General features: G+C 43.0%; 2 pseudogenes; both read right to left on the reverse strand.

The window, feature by feature from the left end:
• LOC123457672 overlaps positions 1–12,473 on the reverse strand; it is a 38,982-nt pseudogene extending 26,509 nt beyond the window's left edge.
• Positions 12,474–20,259: 7,786 nt separating this feature from the next.
• Positions 20,260–21,191, reverse strand: LOC123456912 (annotated as a pseudogene).
• Positions 21,192–21,472: the final 281 nt, after the last annotated feature.

A 21,472-nucleotide genomic window follows, 5' to 3' on the forward strand; every position in this document is an offset into this window, starting at 1 on the left:
CACAAACAAATAAAAAGAAAATTATAAGAGAAAAAGAGGAAAGACGGGTGTGGTGGTGCACACCTTTAGTCCCAGAACTTGGGAGGCAGAGGTAGGAGGATTGCAATGACTTGTAGGCCACCCTTAGACTACATAGTGAATTCCAGGTCAGTCAGCCTGAGAAACCCTACATTGAAAAACCAAAGGAAAAAAAAAAAAAAAAGAAGAAGAAGACAGAAGCATGACTGGCTGGATAAAGCAGCTCCTGGAAGATATAAGGTTATTAAAAGAAATCTCCAGGTCTGAGAAGGTAGCCCAGATCTCAACTTGAAAATGTCTGCTGACATGAGCATTCTGGCCAGGGTTCAGATCCCCAGATGCCAAGTTATGGCTGGGTACATTAGTGAGTATCTGCCATCCCACTCTCCTATGCAGAGATGGCATGGAGAGACTTGCAGGATGAGCGATGAACACAGAACCTGCAAGGCTCACAGGCCAGCTTGACTGGCCTACATAGTCGTAAGCTGCCGCGGACTGACTCTCAGGGAGATCAGGACCAAGGGAGAACAAGGGCGAAGGCTCAAGGAGAACTCAGGATTCGGCGAGGAAATGACAGACAGACACACTCTAGGTTGAATATGCTGCTGCAATTTACTGAAGGTTTCATGAAGGTTTTATACAGATTGAACAGGGAAACTTAGCAAGCCAACAAGTGATCTCAGAAATCATTAATTAAACAATCTTAAGTACTGTTCTATTGTAAGCATACATGTAATATTTATCAGGCAGGAAATGTACCCATTTTTTAAGAAGGACGTCTTGCACTATTGACCACAGCTTTACATGAATAGAAGCTTGGGGTAAGAGATGTAAGGTGAACAATAGGTTATTTATTTTTTATAAACCGAGCAGAGAGCCATCTCTTTCCACTTATTAGATTATTTATATAATCCTCATATTCATTATAAAAGTGTTTCTATCCAAAAGACCACCAATATTTTAAGGCTGGTTTAATGCTTTTCAGGAATTCTTTTCTTTCTTGTCTAGAGTAAAAGCACCAAGGCTTATGTGTCCTTGCTAAGCATTCCATGAATGGAAGAGAATGCCATAGTCTCCTTTTTCCTTTATAATTCATTTATCTATTACCGAATTCATCATATCCTCCCTCATAGGGGAGTGGATCTAAGTAGTTCCCAGCTCTAGGAGTCCACTATCAGCCCTTGATCAAGTACTGAACATATCTCCCAGGAAGTTTCCTGGTGGGAATGCCTAAGTTTTATAACTCCTTTTCTGCAGAACTGTCATGCTTCTAATGAACATTACCGATCAACATTTCTGCTTTTATTTTCTCAGGCTCAGTATTGTTCCAAAACATCATAAGCTGTTTCTACTCTACACCATCTAAAAACTGTTCTAGAGTTAATTTTTTATTCCTAGTAGAGTTATACATTTCCTCCATTGCCCTAATCATAGGAGGGGCACATTCAATACTCAAATTGTTTTTTGTACTCTGATTGCGTGTATGATTAATAGTAAGCGTTGAATTAGCTGTTCTTAGACAAACAACTAGAAGGAAGCAGGAAAGAAACAGAGCGCAGAAAACAGCTCATTGGCACCAGCAATCGGGTCTTCGTGACTTCATGGGCAGCAGGAACCATTACAGTAACTGACTGCCAAGGGGTCACCGGGGGCATCCCTCCGAAGAGTGCTGGCCCTCTGTCCTCAGCTCTCTTCCAGTGCAGAAGCATCTCTGCTTGCTACACAGGTGAGGTCGCCGTGGACGTAGCAATAAGCAACTAAGCAACCCCGCCTCCGACAAAGTAGGAGGCTAGAAGGGGACTACCAACACCTGAAAGTTGTCCTCTGAATCACACACACACACACACACACACACACACACACACACACCCTGACCTGAATTCACTATGTAGACTCAGGATGGCCTTGAACACACAGGAATCCTCCTACTGCTGCCTCCCAAGTGCTGGGATTAAAGGTGTGCCCCAAGTGTTCAAATTTTTGAAAGGGAAGTTATTGGCATTGTATTGCTTTGAAACACCTCCATATAAACTTTGCAAAATTGTCTCTGGAAAATTCTGTGTCTGCCCAAAGCAAAGCACCAAAGGACCATAACTCCCATCTTATTTCATTACCAAGGAAGTTTCAGTTTCCTCATATGTTTTGAACACAATATGTTACATTTGGGCCTAGGATCTGTTTTGAGTTCAGTTTTGCTTATGTTGTTTTGTTCCTTTAGCTCTTTAGATCTGCCTATTTGTTTGTTTGTTTGTTTTCATCTGAACCATGCCTGAGCTGGTAGCCTGCAGTTGGGAGTTTGGCCCATTCCTCATTTCCTGTTGAGTTCCTCAGAGTTTGGGTCACCTGGTTCTCCAGGTTCATCTTCTGCCATTGGCGTTCCATCCTCTTGTCCAGCTCCACCTCTTGATCAGTCTATCCCTCAGCAGTTCTTTGCTTCTTCTTTACTTCTTTTTATTTATCCATCTGTTTGCAGTGCTAGGGAATGAATCCAGAGCCACTTACACCTTAGGCAAGGACTTAATCACTGTGCTAAATTGCCATAGTGGCTTCTGATATTTTTTAAATTATTGTTTTATTTTATTCATTTTTAATTTCGAGACCCAGTGTTTTATGTATGGCTCAGTTGGGTCTCGCACTCACTATGTAGCTGAGGATGACTTTGAACTTCTGAGCCTCTTGCTTCTACCTATTGAGAGCAGGTATTGCTGGCATATTCACCATGCCTGGCTTTTGGGGTACTGAGGCAACCCAGAACTTTGTGCATGCTAAGAAGCACTCTACCAAATGAGCTAAATCCCCAGCCCCTAGCTTCTCATAAAACATCAGAAGGTATATGACTTCTGAGCCTGGGGTCCTACACAGCATCCTTGGCCAGTACTGAGTAGTGACTACACACTTGTCATTATTTTACACGTCTTCAGAACACTTCCTCTTATACATGTGCAGGGCAATGAGTTTGGGATCCTTGCTCAAAGAGAAGTCTCATATAAGAAAAAGGCCCTTTGCCATGCGGTCAACATAGAATTTAAGTAATGGTTTTGTCGACAAAATTTATTGATGAGTCACTTGGCAACCCTTGAAGGGGAGCGTTACTAATCAATTTCATGTTACACACAGAGAACAGGAGGAGACAAGGGGTGAGCAGGCTGAGGTGAAGCAGAAGAGGCTGAGGTGATCTGTGTGGTAAAAGGGGAGGCAATGAAAGTCATGTAGTTGATGGTTAACTCCGGAGTAGGCTACAAGGATATACGAAGAGGAAGGCAAAATTCAACCTTATTGCTGGGCTGGAGAGATGGCTTAGCGATTAAGGTACTAGCCTGTGAAGGCTAAGGACCTAGGATCAATTCCCCAGGACCTATGTGAGCCAGATGCACAAGGGGACGCATGCATCTGGAGTTTGATTATAGAGGCTGGAAGCTCTAGTGCACCCATTTTCTTCCTCTCTGTCTCTGATATACAATTTTTTTTTAAAAGCCTCATTGCTATAAGGAGGGAAGTACATCCTTCCTAACTAAATAAAACAGGATATTCCTGTCTTTCTAAACATCTCTATGGAGAGTGAGCCATTGTAGGACCAAACTTATATGAGGGACAGATCCACAATAAACAAAACAATGTGCCACTTGTGGCCTTACTTGACCCTTGTATAAATTCTCTTGATCTTCCTCCTCATCCTCATTTCTTCTTCCTCTTTCATTTCCTCCTCCTCCTCTTGTCCTTCTTCTTCCTCCTCCTGTTTTTCTTCCTTCTCTTCTCATCTTTCTCCTCCTCTTTCTCTTCCTGCTCTTCTATAACCCTCACAATTTCCAGGACAGGGGATGTTTCTAAGGCAATCTCTCTTTCTCCCTGCGTTTCTTCTGGTTCTTGCACACCATCTACTCTGGACTCCTTCACCTCATCACTCTGTGGGAACTTGTCCTGCTGGCTCAGCACCTCTTCAGCTACGGAAGAGTCTGTTTCTTGACCTTTTTCTTCTATCTCTTCTGCTGGCCTATCAGAACCTGACTCTTGACTTAAGCTTCCTTCAGCTCTTGTCATTTCCATTAGAGCCTCTTTCTTTTTCTTCTGTATCTGCAATCTCTTTAGGATGTGCTCTTCATTGGCTTCTGTTGATGACCAATATGAAAGCAAAAGGAGATGCAATGACCAGGTTGCTTAGATTGGGTCCCCAACCCACCAATGTACAAAGAGACACCAAGGAGACTTGGACTTAAATTGTAAAAATGTTACCTGGTTGCCTGAATCTGAAAATCACATCCCCAGCCAAATTCTACGAGGAAAAACACAAGTCCCTGAAGGACCAACAATGACTTTCTCCTGAATGCCATGACAGTCTCTTTAGGTAAAAGGGCCTCCTCTCCCCTTTAATATTGGATATGTTTCATTCACTGGGGGAATCAGAGTTTGCCCAGTCCAGGCAACCCAATTTTTGTTATTCCAAGCAGGCTAGCAAGACTTCATAGCAAACACTGGGTGGTCATGGAATCAAAGCTCATTCTGACACAATTTTAGTAATGAACTAGAGAAAAGGGAATGAAAATATAAGTCATAGAATGTTAATACGGGGGGAGGAAACCACTGTACTGGGTGGTGGATGGAACAGACAATAATTCACATATTCTTACAAATTATATTTGGTGGGGGCTGGGTAGTTGAGAGACATCTGAGTGGAGAGTGAGAGGTGAAAGAATAATTTTAAGACAACTGTGTAATAGTGGTATGTATAGTGAATGAAACTCAAAGTGTCAAAGAAATTAACTTTTTCATTAAGTCCACTCAAAGTCAGAGCCTATTAAACCCTTTAATGGGGGAAAGATGGTCTGCTATCACCACTCCTGCCTTGCCAGAAGGGAGCTTACCTACTGTATTGGGGGTCTAACCAGCTGTACCTCTTGAGAAACTACTCCTAAAAGGCATACCTCACTTTTTAGTGAACTTTACCTCCCAAGTGGACATCTGTAATTCTGGAACTCCCTTTGGGCATTAATGCACCTTGCCCATCAGGTATAATTCCCAAGACATTGTCACAGTCACCTCTTGGAACATTATGCACAAAAGGCACTTTCATTGTATGTATGGCAGCATACCACAACTCATGAAAACCTTCTTTGATGATTTCTTGATTTTTAATTTTTTCTACATTTTATTTATTTAAAAGAGGGAGTGTGGGGGAAGAGACAGATATATAAAGACAATGGATACACCAGGGCCTCCAGCTATGCAAGCCAACTCCAGACACATGTACTGTCTTGTGCATCTGGTTTACATGGGTATGGGGGAATCAAACCTGGGTCCTTAGGTATCACAGGCAAATGCCTTAACTGCTAAGCCAGCTCTCCAGCCTTTATCTTCTAATTTTTACCATCCGCAATATTCCCTATTCTGTCCTTCTGTTTCTTGTGCCCTCTCTTATTGACAGGTTTGATTCCAAGACTCAAACAAGCAGCAATCTGGTTCCAAAGCTTTGCTACTCCCATCTAACTCCATGACCAAGGAAGTTTCAGTTTCCTCATCTGTTTATGTTTTAAACATAGTATGTTACATTTGGGCCTAGGATCTGTTTTGAGTTCAGTTTTGCTTATGTTGTCTTGCTCCTTTAGCTGTTTGGTTCTGTCTGTTTGTTTGTTTTCATGTGAACCCTGCCTGAGCACCCTGAGGTAGCCTGCAGTCGGAGTTTGGCCCATTCCTCATTCCCTGTTGGGTTCTTCAGAGTTTGGCTTACTGGGCTCTCCAGGTTGGTCTTCTGCTGGTGGCGTTCCATTCTCTTCTCCAGCTCCCCCTCTTGCATCGACAGTGCGCCCTGGTGCTCTTCCAACAGCTCCACAGACTCCTGGAAATATCTGAAGAGGTCCAAGCTCTGCCACTCCCTCTGTTTAGCAAAAGCTTCAAAGGAGTACTACTGTGGAAGAACCAAGAGAAGGGTGCTTGAAGGATGACTGGCCCGGCCATGAGGAGGGCCCACCCATAAGAGCTCCATGTCTCCAAGGACAGAAGTAACCACATGGCTACCATTTTTCAAGGTTGGCTCTGGGTACCCCCGTGCTCCTAGGTGATCCCATCACGGGGTCGCACCACCACAGTTATCTCAGTCTGGGCCTCCTTCCTTCTCTTGAATGCCATTTCATAGTCCAGCGGCCAACCTCACCCCTACAGTTAATGCCTTGGGCACCACCACACACAGCGGGGCTGGGGGCATGGTTCCCGTAAAAGGATTTAGTGGAAGCGGAGACCTGGGTGGAGAACATCAGGTCCCAGCCCGTGGTCCCACTTCCCAGGACTGCAGAGAGAGATGCCCACCTTGAATTCTTGCACATGCTAGAAAGGCATTCCTAGCATCGCTGAGGCCCTGGGTTCTCGTGTGAGCAACACACACAAACACATGCACGCATGCACGCACGCACAAAAGTGCACGTGTCTTTGGAGCTCAGCTCAGCTCAGGGCTGCCAAGCTATCGGCTGCAGGGTAAAGCTGGCTGCCCAACTGTGTTTGTTTGAAACTGAATTCTCCCATCTTAAATGTTTGAAAAATCAAAAGAAATGGGAAAAAATTGAAAGTAAATTTGTATGAACTTCAAATTCCACTGTCTGTGAATAAAGTCATGGAAACCCACAGGTTTGCATAGGGTAATAGAGCTGACAAGATGTGACAGGGACCTAGTGGCCCACATAGCTTGAGAGAGTCACTCCCTGGATCTTCACAGAAAACATGTCCTGTCTCTGGCTCAAGACGGTCAGCCTCCTAGAGCTGACGGCCTCCTGCTCTTCCACAGCCCTCAGCAACAGGGTCAGCAAACGTTAGGAACACGTGTGGCCTCAGTTGCTTCCCTGAGTCTGAGCAGTGCAAGCACTAGGATAGTTTCAAGGGTCTTGGAAAAGAGTCTAGAGTGATGGGTACAGAAGGCCTGTGCTGAGAGGGGCTGTGAAATGACACCCCAGATTTCCAGGCTCTTTACAGCCCGGTACCCTCGGGTGCTGTGCTCATCTCAAGGCTCCCACCAGACATGCACGCACATCCAGCAGCTCCAGCTTCTTCTCCACCTTGCTCTGGAACTCTCCCGCTTTCTGGTAGAAGATTGGGTTCAGCAGGCTCTCAGCCTCTGCCTCAGTGAAGGCCTTCCAGGTCAGCAGCTGGTCCTGCACGCAGGGGGAGCAGAGTATGAAGCCTGGCTCAGGGCTGTGGGCCACTCAAGTATGCTTTGGGTCACACAAAGCTTCAAGGGTGCATGGCCTCCCCTGGATTCTGCTCCAGGGAGGTCAGGGTGCAGAGCATAGCTAGCCACAGAAGGAACTCACAGAAACAGCAAGTGAGGTCTTCAGGGCTCAGCACTTTTTTGGGGGGACGGGGGGGGTTGTGTGGTTTTCCAGGTAATGTCTTGCTCTAACCCAAGTTGAACTGGCATTCACTATGTGGTCTCAAAGTGACCTGAGTGCTGGGATTAAAGGCATACATCATCATCATGACTGGCTTAGCACATTTCAAAATGTATTTTCAAACAACTTTACCGAGGGAGAGGACACTTTAACAAACTAGGATACCCAGAAGCCAGTGAGCTCCTGAGCCTGGGATGTAAGAAGAAAAGTTCATCAAGACTGAAGGGTTCAGTAGAAGCAGAGAAGACCTGGGTAGAGAACATCAGGTCCCAGCCTGTGGTCCTGCTTCCCAGGACTGCAGAGAGAGGTGCCCACCTTGCATTCTCGCACATGCGGCAGGCACTCCTGCCAGGTCTTTTCATACAGGAAGAGGATCAACTCCATGAGTTCCATGTGGTACGCGTCTCCAAGGGCAGAAAACAGGTTATTCACTCTTCTAGAAGGAAGAGGGAGGTAGAAAGAGGGGCATCCTATTGTGAAGGGACACAGCTCCTTCTCAGCAGATTGACTCCACTATGAAGAAATTTTAATGCAGAGCCACCAGAGGTGCCAATTCAGTTCAGGGACTGGTATCTCCCTCCTCAGAGTCCCTAGCACTCCAAGAGAAGGACCTCGCAGGAGGATTGCATCTCTGTGCGTGTGCTTCACACCGAGTCTTTCTCCAGGACCTGAGGACAATGACAGCTGCTACGGCTTGAATCAGGAATGTGGCTGACCGGCGCACCCTCTGAATGCGTGCTCCTCAGCTGGGGGCATCACTGTGAGAGGCTGTGCAGCATTTGAGAAGGCGGCAGAAGTAGGTGACTAGGGGAGAACGTGGAAGGTCATGGCTCTGCTCCTGCTTCCCACGCCCTCTCTACTTCAGGAATGTAGGAGTCTCTGCCACAGGCTCCCACTCCACACACGCAGCCATGCCTCCTCCATGATGGAATACAATCCTCTGACACCAGGAGCCAAAATAAGTCTTCCTTCCTTTCACTTATTCTTCCAGGTGTCACTTGTAGTAACAAAAAAAGGAACTAACACAATACCATTGACTCATGGGGTGTGAAGAACTTCAAAGAAAATATGAAAGTGCTGGGCATGGTGATGTATACCATTAGTCCCAGCACTGGGGAGGCAGACATAGGAGAACTGCCATGAGTTCAAGGCTACCCTGAGCCTGGGCAAGAGTAAGACCCTATTTCAAAAACCAAAAATAAAAATAAAAAAGGAAATGTAGAAATGGGCAAGGCATGGTGGTGAAAGCCTCTAATCCCAGCACTAGGGAGGCAGAGGAAGGAGGATCACCCTGGGTTTGAAACCACCCTGACACTACATAGTGAATTCTAGGTCAGTCTGGGCTACAGCAAGACCCTACCTCAAAAAACCATTAAAAAATGGTTATAGATTGTCTAAGGCTATGTGTAGCAAACTTTCCTCATAAACTTCTAAGGAGAAAATCAATCTTGTGGATACATGGTCTCTATTGCAACCACTCACTCTGGTGCAGTGTCAAAGAGGCCAGAGACAGTATGTAAAGAAATGAGCATGTCCATGTTCCAGTAACACCTCTAAACCAGGCAGCTGGGCCATGGGCTGTCAACTGAGGACACCTGTTACACAGCAGTCTAAACAGTTACCTTTTATAACTCAGCACATATGGTCTGAGCCAGGACAGCACTATGACTGTACATCAACCTCACAAGATAGGGGCCATCACTACTGCTGACACCATGTCGTGCCCTGGCTTCCCCAGGTCACATAATCAGGAAGAAGTTTCTGACTGCATGACTCTCATGGCCCCTGCTGCATCTGAGAGGTAAGACAGGCATCCTGAGGTGTTACCTCTGTATTGTCATGCTTGAATCCAGGCTCATCATGTGTGGCTGGCGTGGGGGTGGACTGAGCAGTAAGTATGAGAGGCTTTGGGAAGGAAGGAGGCTTATGGGTCCTCAGAGGTCACTTTTTCCTCCTCTCTTCCCCCTCTTCCCAAGATGGAGGTACCACCACCTGCTCTTAGAACAACACTCAAGGGCAGTGGGGAGCTGTGACAAGCTATTACTTTAACAGAGTTCTGGCTCTCAGTATCCCATAGACATCTCTCACCAAGCTGCTTGTTCAAGAAACAGAGTCTACTGTATGACTCAGTCAGCTGGGCTTTTGAGAAATTGGGAGGCAGATGTTACTGGGAAAAGAAGGGGTGACAGGTAAGCCATGCGTACATGAAACTTGCCAACATGGGCAGCCTCTGTCTGTCTCCCTGCCTGTCTGTCATACTTTTGTACATGTGTGAAGTGTGCATGCACGTATGTAACCAATTTTGCTGGACAAGGTAGGCAGCAAGCCTCAGGGAGCTGTCTCTACCTCCCCAGTGACATGATTACAGGTGTGTACCACAGAGCTGAATTTTACCTGGGTGATACGGAACTGGACTCAGGTCTTCATGCCTCATGCCAAATAGTTTACTGAATGAGTCATGTCCCCAGGCCAAATGGGCAACATCTTTAAGAAACATTATCAGGGCTGGAGAGATGGCTTAATGGTTAAGCGCTTGCCTGTGAAGCCTAAGGACCCTGGTTCAAGGCTTGATTCCCCAGGAGACACGTCAGCCAGATGCACAAGGGGGCGCATACATCTGGAGGTCATTTGCAGTGACTGGAGGCCATGGTGCACCCATTCATTCTCTCTCTCTCTGTCTGTCTCTCTCTCTCAAATAAATAAATAAAAATAAACAAAAAATTAAAAAGAACCATTATTGACTAAATATTGAAAAAGCTAAGGATTTTGCTGAGGAATTTCTTGTTGCCAAAAATACCTCACAAGAAGGTCGTTGAGTGTCTAGAGTTTTCTATTTAGGAAATGAAGCTGACTCTGCGAAAGGCAGCATAACAGGTCTCCTACATGACAGCAGTCTCTACCTGCCTCAGGGATCCCTCTGCCTCCAGTGTGCAGCCTCTCTCATCCATGTCTCCAAAGCGCCTAGGATGGAGCCCAAAGCCCTGGCCTTGCCCCTCCCTCTTTCCTCACACCACCACTGCTTCCTTGGGGAGCTTTTTGTCATGGCCACACTAACTAGGACTCTACAGCAAATGAGCCATGCCTTTTCTTGCCATTAGGACTGGGAAGCCTCAGAATATGGGCCAAAATGCCACCCATACTATAGCACCAGAGATGGCCTGATCTGGGGATACTGAGCTAGGCCTCGACACTGGACCCCCAAAGGAGCTGCTGCCTGTACCAGATGGTGCCGAGGTGCTCCAGCCGTGCTCGCTGCAGGGCTCCCTGCATCTTCAGCATTGCCTCCAGCAACTTCTTTATGGCCAGGGTTCCTGGATCTTCTCACTGGCCACAATCTCACTGGGTGGCTGGCACAGCACCACATTGGGGAGAGGCATGGAGGAGAGCCAGGGAAGAACACTCAGCCCCACACCCCTCTCCCACACCAACCCAGGCCCTTAGTGTCCCTCCAGGGCCTTCCTCCAGGATGCTGAGCACAGGAGAAAGGTGGAGGAAGGAAGGTGAGCAGGCAGGTAGAGTTGACAGCCACAGTAAAGGTCCATCCCTGAGCACAGGACCAATAGCCTCAGAGCCTTTGCGGCTCCCGAGTCTGTGGCAATGTGCAAATCCCCTCTCCACGCTAAGCCTTGCTTCCTCCTCTACAACATGGGGCTCATGATAGCACCTTCCTAAGTGGGTACTAGTGAGGACTCAGCAATGTGACGTAAACAAAGACATGGATCTCATGCCTCGACTCTCAAGAGGGACAGTGTGCTACAGATCTTCAGGTCCCCCAGCCCATCTCCCAGGACCAGGGAGGGCTTCCTTCTACCTACTGGTGCTTTCCTGAAAACACTGCCGTTTGTCTCTATTACTTTGTAAAAGTTACAAGTAGATCAAAGTATCAAGAACAGAATGAAGAGTCATCACTAATCCTTCCCAGGAGAGGCATAGTGAATCCTTGGGCCTATTTTCTTCCACACTTTATATATATATTTATATATATTTATATTTTATTTATTTATTTATTTTTTGAGGTAGGCTGACCTGGAATTCACTATCTAGCCTTAGGGTGGCCTCGAACTCACTGTGATCCACCTACTTCTGCCACCTGGTGCTAAGATTAAAAGTGTGTGCCACCATGCCTGGCTGTCCCCTGCTCTTTTAGACTCATTGACTCTATGAAGTTTTGTATTTTGTTTTCTTCACAATCATTGCTTCCTGAGCATTCTCTGGCACAGTGAAAACTGTTGGAAAACATCTATCTGTTTGGCTGTGTAATTTCCACTCTTCTTTTTCTAATAATGAGAGAGACAGAATTGATACATAGGGGCCTCCAGCCACTGAAATCAAGCTCCAGGTGCATGTGCCCCCTTGTGCACATGTATGCCCTTGCATCCTTGCATCACCTTCACTTGAGAACTGGAGATCAAACATGGTTCCTTAGGCTTTGCAGGCAAGCGCCTTAATTGCTAAGCCATCTCTTCAGCCTTCCATTCTTCTTGTTTGGCCATAATCTGAGGCACTGGGCCTGGGAGGGTGACCACCTTTCAGGGGGATACAGGTCACCTTTCAAAGTACATTGTCTGCCCCGGTGGCCTCCAGTGACAGCAGCGCTTGGTCCAGCTCCCTTGCTTCTTGCTTCTGCTGCAGAAACATCCCAGCCACCTTATCCCACAGCATCTACCGGATCTGCGCAGAAAAGCTGGGTCAGTGTGGGAGTCACTGGAACGGCAGAGGGAGAAGAGGCAGGACAGGCCACAAGCAGTCCCCTACTTCCATAGTGTAGTCCTTGAAGTTCCTTTTGTCTTCCATTTTTTGGAAGAGATGGTCAATGTCTTGGTCAGACTTGGACAGCTTCTTCAAAAACCATTGCCCAGTTTCCAGGACCAGAGGCTCCATCTCCTGCAATAGGAGGTGAGCCCTGTGGCATCAACATCCCAAGTTGGGAAGGTTGTTCCTGTAGCAGGCAGGTGTCAGACCTGCTGCTGTCTCAACAAAGGTCATTACGGGGATGTTGGTTACCACACCCACAGGACAAGGGCACCGAAGGTATGCCTGACACTTCATGGGTGGAGTCCCAATACAGTTCTCACCTGGCCCCATTCACGCTTAGTCAGGCAAGCTTCTGGGTCTCGCAACAACAAGGGGTGCAGCACTTGACTTATATGCTTTTGCCAGAGTTAAAGAAAGCTATGCTCACAACAATTCTCATAACAGGCCTCAGATATGTCCACTATGGTTCCATCCATGCTACTGTCTTGAAGATCCACTGAGGACCTTCCAGTTAGTGAGGAGGAGGGAGGATTCTACTGACCCTGCCTCTCATTGTCCTAAGCACATTGGATTACAGATCCAGCTGGCATGGTTTGAGTTCTGGGATCCAGACTCCAATCATGAGGCTTGCAAACCAAGTACTTTTAATCACTGAGCAATCTCCTCAGCCTCACATTTGTGTTTTTCTAAAACAACAACAACAACAAAAAAATGTAGCTGAGCATGCTGGCATACTTCTGTAATCTCAGCACTTAGGCGGTTGATGCAAGAGGACAGTGAATTCAAGGTCACTGGGCTACATACAGTGAAACTCTGTCTCAGAAAAACTTTTTAAAAAAATTTTTGGTTATTTTTATTTATTTATTTGAGAGTGACAGACAGAGAAAAAGAGAATGGGTGCACCAGGGCCTCCAGCCACTGAGAAAGAACTCCAGTTGCATGCGCCCCCTTGTGCATCTGACTAATGTGGGACCTGGGGAATCAAGCCTCCAACCGGGGTCCTTAGACTTCACAGGCAAGCGCTTAACCACTAAGCCATTTCTCTAGCCCTCAGAAAAACTTTTAATGGCACAAATACTTATACAGATGCTTGCTGAATTACATTAGGATTGTACCCTAATACACTCATTATAAATAGAAAATACTGGGCTGAGTTTAATTGCCCTACACTCATAAAGCCAGACCCAAAAAGTAGTGCATCTCTGTGCCATTCCTTAGCAGTGCCAAGAAGCCTTGGAGTGTGTGCACGAGGGCACAGAGAGAGACACAGAGAGAGAAATGTGCATACAAATAAACAAATAAATCAAACAGATTAAAAATAAATAAGAAGAAAGTACAGTTAAGTTGAAAATACATTTAATATACCTAATGTACCAAATGTCAAGGCTTAGCCTAGCCTACTTTAAATACCCCCAGAACACTTCTGTTAATCTGCAGATGGGTAACGTCACCTAACTTGAACCCTATTTCATGGTAAAATGTTGAATATCTGGACTCAAAACTACACACAAAGTGAAAAACAAAATTGTGTGTGGGTATGCTTTTTGTGAAATTGAATATGGGAAGACGACCCATCAGAAAACCAGGGAGGGACCATCTGCAGAAATAAGAACGAACACTGAAGGGCACGTGCCCCTGGCAGGCATTACCCTGACTCCATTATTACATTTTAGGCTATCAGGAGGCAAGTCAGCTACTAATTGGGAATTAAAGCCTCCTGGAGGCAGTATATTATTGGGGGAAGGATTATGGGTATTACAGCCAGCTTCCTCTTGCCAGTGTTTGGCACACTGTCCTGCTGCTGTAGTCTACCTGACATTGGCCAGGAGGTGATGTTCACCCTCTGCTCATGCCATCATTTTTCCCTGCCATCATGAAGCTTCCCATCGAGTCTGTAAGCCAAAATAAACCTTTTTTTTTTTTTTTTTGCCCCATAAGCTATTCTTGATTGCTTGCTTTCTGCCAGCAATGTGAACCTCAGTACAACACTACCTGAGATAAGTGGAAAACCCCATTGATGAAGACACCATAGGCTTCCATCATAGGACATTGAGTGGTGAAGCTCAAACAGAGATTGAAGCCACCTCCCTGCTAGGTCACCCTCACAGTGCTGGAAAGTACTGTGCCAGCTGCTGAGGGATAATGGTTGCCAACATCATGAACAAGCAGTGGATCCTGCAAGCTCAAAGGCAACCAGCCTGGCAGGATATATCCATATTTGCACTAGTGCCACACAGGTTATAAGGGTACTCACCTGCCTTATGGTTGAATATGAGGCCCTCTGAGTAGGAGGAAATTCATACCTGGAACTGAGAAACCAAGTCAGAAGCCTGTGGCTTCACAGGTCATAGACCATAAAGGGGAGCTTCCTCTGTTCTTTGGCTAAAAGCAGAGGTATATCCATCAAAAATGTCTTCTAAATGTCTATGTTCACCCCTTTAGTCCATATAGGCCTCATGCGTTTTTTTGTTTGTTTTTGTTTGTTTTTTTGAGGAAGAGTCTTACTGCAGTACAGCTGACCTGGAATTCACTAAGTAGTCTCAGGGTGGCCTTGAACTCAGGCAATCTTCCAACCTCTGCTTCCTGACTGCTGGGATCAAAGACATGTGACACCACACCCACCTCTCATTCTGTATTATAGAACCTGCTCTTTACAGATAGGAGCACATGCTAGGTAGACCCAAGATCTATCAGCACAACAATGAAAAGAGCCAATATGAGTCCTATCTCTATCACAGCCACCAGGGACCAAGGAACATTACAAAGGAAGGATTTTTATTAAACATGAGTTTTACACCCATGGCTAGACTGACAACTGTCTCCAGGGAGATGATGCTAGACACTGAGGACACTCAGAACTCATCAACAGAAAAAAGAAAAGTAGGTGCTGAGAGCTCAGCACTAAAGGAGACAGCTACTGACCAAGGCTCAGGTAATTTTTCAAAAAAGCAGGCAGAAAATAGTGTAATAATGCAATAGCCACATGTATGCTGTAATAATAATAATAATAATAATAATAATAACAACAACAACAACAACAACAACAACATAATCAACAACATAACATAATAATAGCCATATGTGTGCTCTGAGGCATTCTCCCCCACACAGCAATTGACTGCTGCATTCAAGACCCCTCAGGGGCTACCAGCAGCCCCACTGAGGAGGATCTACAGGGGAATGGAGACAAAGAAGAGAGGTTATAAGAGAATAAGCTCATAGAAATATGACCAATTTGTAACATGTTCATATATTAAAGTTCTTAAAATAATTTTTAAAAGAAAGGGAAAAAGACAACTCTTAAAACTGATAAACTTTCAGAACACTGTCAGGTTACAAAATTAGCCTACATAAATCTATATTCTTCTTATATACAAATAAAAACCAAGCTGGACGAGAGAGATGGCTTAGCGGTTAAGCACTTGCCTGTGAAGCCTAACGGCCCCAGTTCGAGGCTCGATTCCCCAGGACCCATGTTAGCCAAATGCACAAGGGGGCGCATGCATCTGGAGTTCATTTGCAATGGCTAGAGGCCCTGGTACACCCATTCTCCCTCCCTCTCCCTCTCTCTCTCTCTTTCTCTCCCTCTTCCTCTCTCTGTATGTTGCTGTCAAATAAACAAATAAAAATAAACAAAAAAAATAAAAAATAAAATAAAGTAAAAACAAGCTGTGCAAGTAATTTTGGAAGAAATATCATTGACAGTGCCTCAAAGACTATCTAGGAATAATTCTAACCAAGCAAGAAAATACCTTCTATATTAAAAACTTCAAAACACTAGACTGAAATTGAAAAATACATCGGTGGATGAAAAAAATTTTTCTCTACTCATGGACTAGAATTATATATAATAAAAATGGCCTATTTTGAAGTTAGCCCAACAGACTGGCCTTTTTATAATGAGAGATAGAAAGAGATTAACTTGCTTGTAAGTATCTCCAGCCAGTATAATCAAACTCTGGATACATAAGCCCTCTTGTACACATGTGTAACAATGCATGCTTGAGTTACTTTGTGTCTGGCTTACATAGGACCTGGAAATTCCAACATGAGTCCTTATGCTTAATTGATAGACCATCTCTCCAGCCTGAAAATGGCTGTTTTGTCAAAAGCAATCGACAGAATCAATGCCATCCCTATTAAAATTAAGCATTTCATATAGAAATAGAAAACAATCTTGAAATTCATTTGGAGACATAAAAGACTTCATGTAGGGCTGGAGAGATGGCTTAGTGGTTAAGCGCTTGCCTGTGAAACCTAAGGACCCCGGTTCGAGACTCAGTTCCCCAGGTCCCAAGTTAGCCAGATGCACAAGGGGGCGCACGCATCTGGAGTTCGTTTGCAGAGGCTGGAAGCCCTGGCACGCCCATTCTCTCTCTCTCTCTCTCTCTCTATCTGTCTTTCTCTCTGTGTCTATCGCTCTCAAATAAATAAATAAAAAATTTAAAAAAAAAAGACTTCATGAACCAAAGAAATGCTGAGCAAAAACAGAAATGAGAAAAAAATAGGATGGTAGATGTCATCTTATGTAGTTTCAAACTGTATTGCCGAGTCATAATAACAAAAGCAGCATGACACTGGCACAAAGCAGGTGGATCAATGGAACAGAACCTAACAACCTGAAATTTACTGACTTTTGACAAAATTCCAAAAATACTCACTGGAAAAAGATAACCTCTTTTAAAAATGCTGCTGAGAAAACTGGATATGCACAGGCAGAATAATGAAAATAGACCTTATACCTCCCCAGCACAGATATCAACTCTAAATAGACCAATGACATTAAGATGAGTGCTGAGACTTGGGATGTGCAAAAGGAAAAAATACATAAAGGGCTTCAAGATATAGGAATGGGCTGGGCATGTTGGCAGACGCCTTTAATCCCAGCACTCTGGAGGCAGAGACAGGAGGATCACTGTGAGTTTGAGGCTGAGATTACATAATGAATTCCAGGTCAGCCTAGGCCAGAGTGAAACCCTACCTCAAAAAACAAACAAACAAACAAACAAACAAACAAAAAGATATATGAATATGTAAGATGTTTCTGAATAGTAATCCAGTTGTCAAAGAAATAAGGTCAAAAATCAATAAACAGAATCTCCTGACATCTAAAAGCTTTGAACAGCAAAGGAAAGAGTTGCTAAAGTGAAGAGATAGCCTACAGAATGAGAGAATACTTTTAACAGTTATAGATATGACAGGGATTAATGTCTGTATTTTACAAACAACTAAACAACAAAACAAAATAATACAAATGGTCAATTAGTAATTTTGAAAGTATTCAACATCCTTAGGCAACAAGAAAATGAAAATTAAAGCCATTTTTAATGCCATCTCACCCCAACAACAATGGCTATCATCACAAAACCAAATGACACCTACACTTCTCATGATCACACTCCTAAAGATCTTTGCTCACTTCCTGATAGCCATACCTTCCATGAAACATACGGCAGTGAACATGGGAGCCCTGTGTTGAAGGGATGTACAGAATTCATTGGACACACAGTAACTAGGAAAGTAACTAAATTAAATATATATCATATTCAACATTTCTGTTGTCTTTAGATAGAATATGGTATCAAGTAAAACTCTTTCCATGGAAATCTATAGCTTGGCAAATCTTACAGTAATAGAACTGAACTGAGCTATTGTGTAATAATAAGCTCCTTGAGATAAACTTCACCTTGAAATTCATGGGACTGAAAAAGAAGTCATATGTATATGTCACTGTAGTTCAGTATATAACCTATTGATTTTCTACTACTGCACAAAGAGATTATAATTAATTTTTGGAGCTAAGAAATCTTAGGAATGGGAGTGTGGTTCAGTGTTGAAGCAAGCTACTAGCATTCATGAGGGCCTGGGTGCAGTCCTGAGCACTTCAAGATAAAAAGAAAAAATAAAAAATAATTTAAATTCTGATGTAACTAATTGCTATAAATGCAGTAATCTAAGTTACTTTTAAATGAATATGGAAATCTGAAAATATGCATTTAGTTTTCTATGTGGATGAAATGGAAACAAAAATAGACTGAAGGCAGGATTTTTAATGTTTGTGTTATTAGAGACTGGAATATCAATGATAAAAAGTGACATGTCTATACAATGTAAAAAATCCAAATTTCTGTTACTGTTTCTTTGACCAAATTACTGTATCCTGGGTTACATTGAAAATTACATACAACAATTCACGTATACCATATAATATTTTTTTTTCTGTTTAAACCCTTAAAAATTCCTCTAGTTCATCATATTTTTGTTTAATCTATGACTATGTTCAAATATTCTCCATCAAGTGACTATACCCTTGATTTCTTGCCCTTGCTAATTTGAATTATATAGTTCTATAATCATAATAGCTCTTTGTAATACAGAAACAACGACATTGATTATCATTTAGGAGAAACCTTAATGACATCCCAAATTAGAAGGGATAAACACAGAAGAAAAAATGAATGTCACAAAAGAATCGTTATGTCACTACAGTCTCAGCATTGAGAACAGAGTGTTTCTAAGGTAAGTATTCTTAGAGGTGATTTTTCATTCTGTATCCACCACAGTTCCAGAAGGATCTAAGCAAACATGTGGTCTGTTTTCAAAATATAATGCACAATTTAGAGAGATTCCCTCAAGTGTCTATATTTTTACAATACCCAGCTTCTTCGGTATTTGAAACTATCTGAAGACTTGGGAAAAATAACAAAGCTGATGATACCAAAGTGTCGTTATAAAAGAAACTATTTTTTTTTCATAAAACTTAGTGTTTTATTAACACACATTTGAACATAAACCTGCTGGTATATATTTCTGTGTCAGATGCATACTTACTCTTAGGCTTCTTAATATGATAAATGACTTCTTAAAATCAAATTAAATGTACAACACTTATCATATCTAATATTTCATATAACTTTTGTATATCCTGCAAGATTCATCAAATAAGATTTTATTAAAATTTTCAAATAAGTTATTCTTTATTTGGCATTACATATGGTTTCTGCCTTTATTTTTTCATTTCTTATTATTTATTTTTAATTTTTTTATTTTATTAGTTTTGTATTCAACAAATACAGGCAGTTTGGTACCATTATTAGGCTCATCTGTGACCTAACCCTTCCCCATTGGCCCTTCTTTGTTGAGGTATATGGGTCATGCATTGTGGAGTTAGCCAACAGTTATTGGTACAATAAATGTCTCTGCATATCATGACCCAACATGTGGCTCTGACATTCTTTCCGCCCCCTCTTCCACAAAATTTCTCTGAGCCATGTTGGGTTCATTTTTGGTCTTCTTCAGTGATGAGGTGTTGGAGGCCTCTGAGGCTCTGGCTCTCTGATTTGGTAGGAAGTTGATTTTTCTCTGTGTTGGTCTCCTTCCCCCTTGTCCTCGTATCCGGTTCATCAGGAAAACAGCACCCTTGCTTGTTTTGCCAATTTTCCTTAGTTTCAGCAAGACGCATAACTGGAGCTGGTAAACAAGTCATAACCATATCCAAATATAAGCCCACTCTCCAATATCAATCATGGGTTACAAGAGGGCCTACACCTATTAAACTTTCTATAAAAAAAGTAAGGGTTATATCATTTGTCCTGGGGCTAACTTACTTTCTGTTGGATAATCTGCTTCTCTTTTTTCAGATAGATGTAGATCCTAAGGAGAGAGCCACCCCATCATACCTTAAAAGAAACTTTTGAAGAAGGAAAGGTTGCTAGGCTTTGAATATAGGTAGTGGTCATATGGATCGGTAATTATTAGCACAGAATCTAGAAATCAACTTGAAGAAAGGAATAAAAATCAGGGAAAAATCACCAGAAAAACTAGCTGGCCTAGAGAAGCAGAGACTGAATAAACAATAGCAAAGACCTTGATGTCTCTCTATATCTCATGCTATCTCTTCCTCTGCATAAAGTGACTCAATAATAACAACGACTATACTTGCTCACATTGTCTCTTTTCCTGAAGAAACTAATAATCTCATTCCTAAGATAGTACCACAATAAACTAACACTAAAAGACTAATAGTGAGTATTAGTAATGACACTAATAGTAAATATTCTTTATTGTATTCATCAAGGGTAAATCAAGTTGGGAAAAAGTGATTTGAAACATCCATTCATCTTTTATCATCTGAGATCACCTTCTTCCTCCACAGCTTCCCCATGGCATTTTTCACTTGTGCATTCCCCAGTGTAAATCAGAGGATTGAGAAAAGGTGTGCCAATTGAATAAAATACTGATGTCATCTTATCTATTGGCAAGGTATTTGCAGGGTGTATGTATATAAATATGCAAGGTCCTAGAAACAAGATGACCACAATGCTGTGGGAGGCACAGGTGGAGAGGGCTTTTCAACTCCCTTCAGCACTGTGGTTTCTCAGTGAACACAGGATGAGGACATCAGACATCATCACCCTGAAAAGACTGACAGTGCAAAGAGATCTACTGTTGGCCACCAGGAGCAGGTTGATCACATAGGTGTCTGTACAGGCAAGTTTCAACAAGGGCTGAAAGTCACAGAAATAGTGATCTATCACTTTGGGACCACAGAGAGGAAAAAAAAAGGCCAGAAATATCTGAGCCAAAGAATGCACACAGGATCCCACCCAGGCCATGGCCACCAGCAAACTATAGACCCTGTGGCTCACGATGGTCATGTAGTGCAGGGGTTTGCAGATGGCCACATAGAGGTCAATGGCCATGAGGATGAGAATGAAGATTTCCAAGCAGCCAAAGAAATGAAATGAAAAGACTTGAACAATGCACTCATTGAAAGAAATAGTGGTTTTCTTCAAAAAGGTATCCACAATCATTCTCAGGGCAATAGTAGTAGAGAAACGGGTATCTGACAAGCATAAATAGAAAAGAAAAAAAGTACATCAGACTCCCAAGATCTGAGCTGGTCTTGATCGTACCAATAATCAGCAAGTTACCCATTAACGTCCCCATATAAAACAGTAAAAACACAACAAATACTGTTTTCTTCCTAAATGGATCCTGTGTCAACCCAAGTAGAATAAATTCCGTAACATTATTAATCAGTTACATGGTTTCATGAATGAAGATTGAACATGTATTATATCATCCAAAAAATAAAAAAATAAAAAAGAATTTGTTGATGGTATCCCATGTAATACTATGGAGTATTTTAAGCAAAATTAAATATTCCTCATCAGAAATGTTCTGTGATTTCCTGTTAGGTCATTTCAGTACTTTCTCTTTTATATGATTTTAATGTGGTAATGAATGTAGTAGTTTTCTATAACATTCCTCAAACACAACATCTTAGTATTAATCTATTTCACCCCTTCAAGGACTATAAAGTTAAC

Source organism: Jaculus jaculus, chromosome 1 (assembly GCF_020740685.1).
Source record: "Jaculus jaculus isolate mJacJac1 chromosome 1, mJacJac1.mat.Y.cur, whole genome shotgun sequence".
In the NCBI taxonomy this organism is placed as follows: domain Eukaryota; kingdom Metazoa; phylum Chordata; class Mammalia; order Rodentia; family Dipodidae; genus Jaculus; species Jaculus jaculus.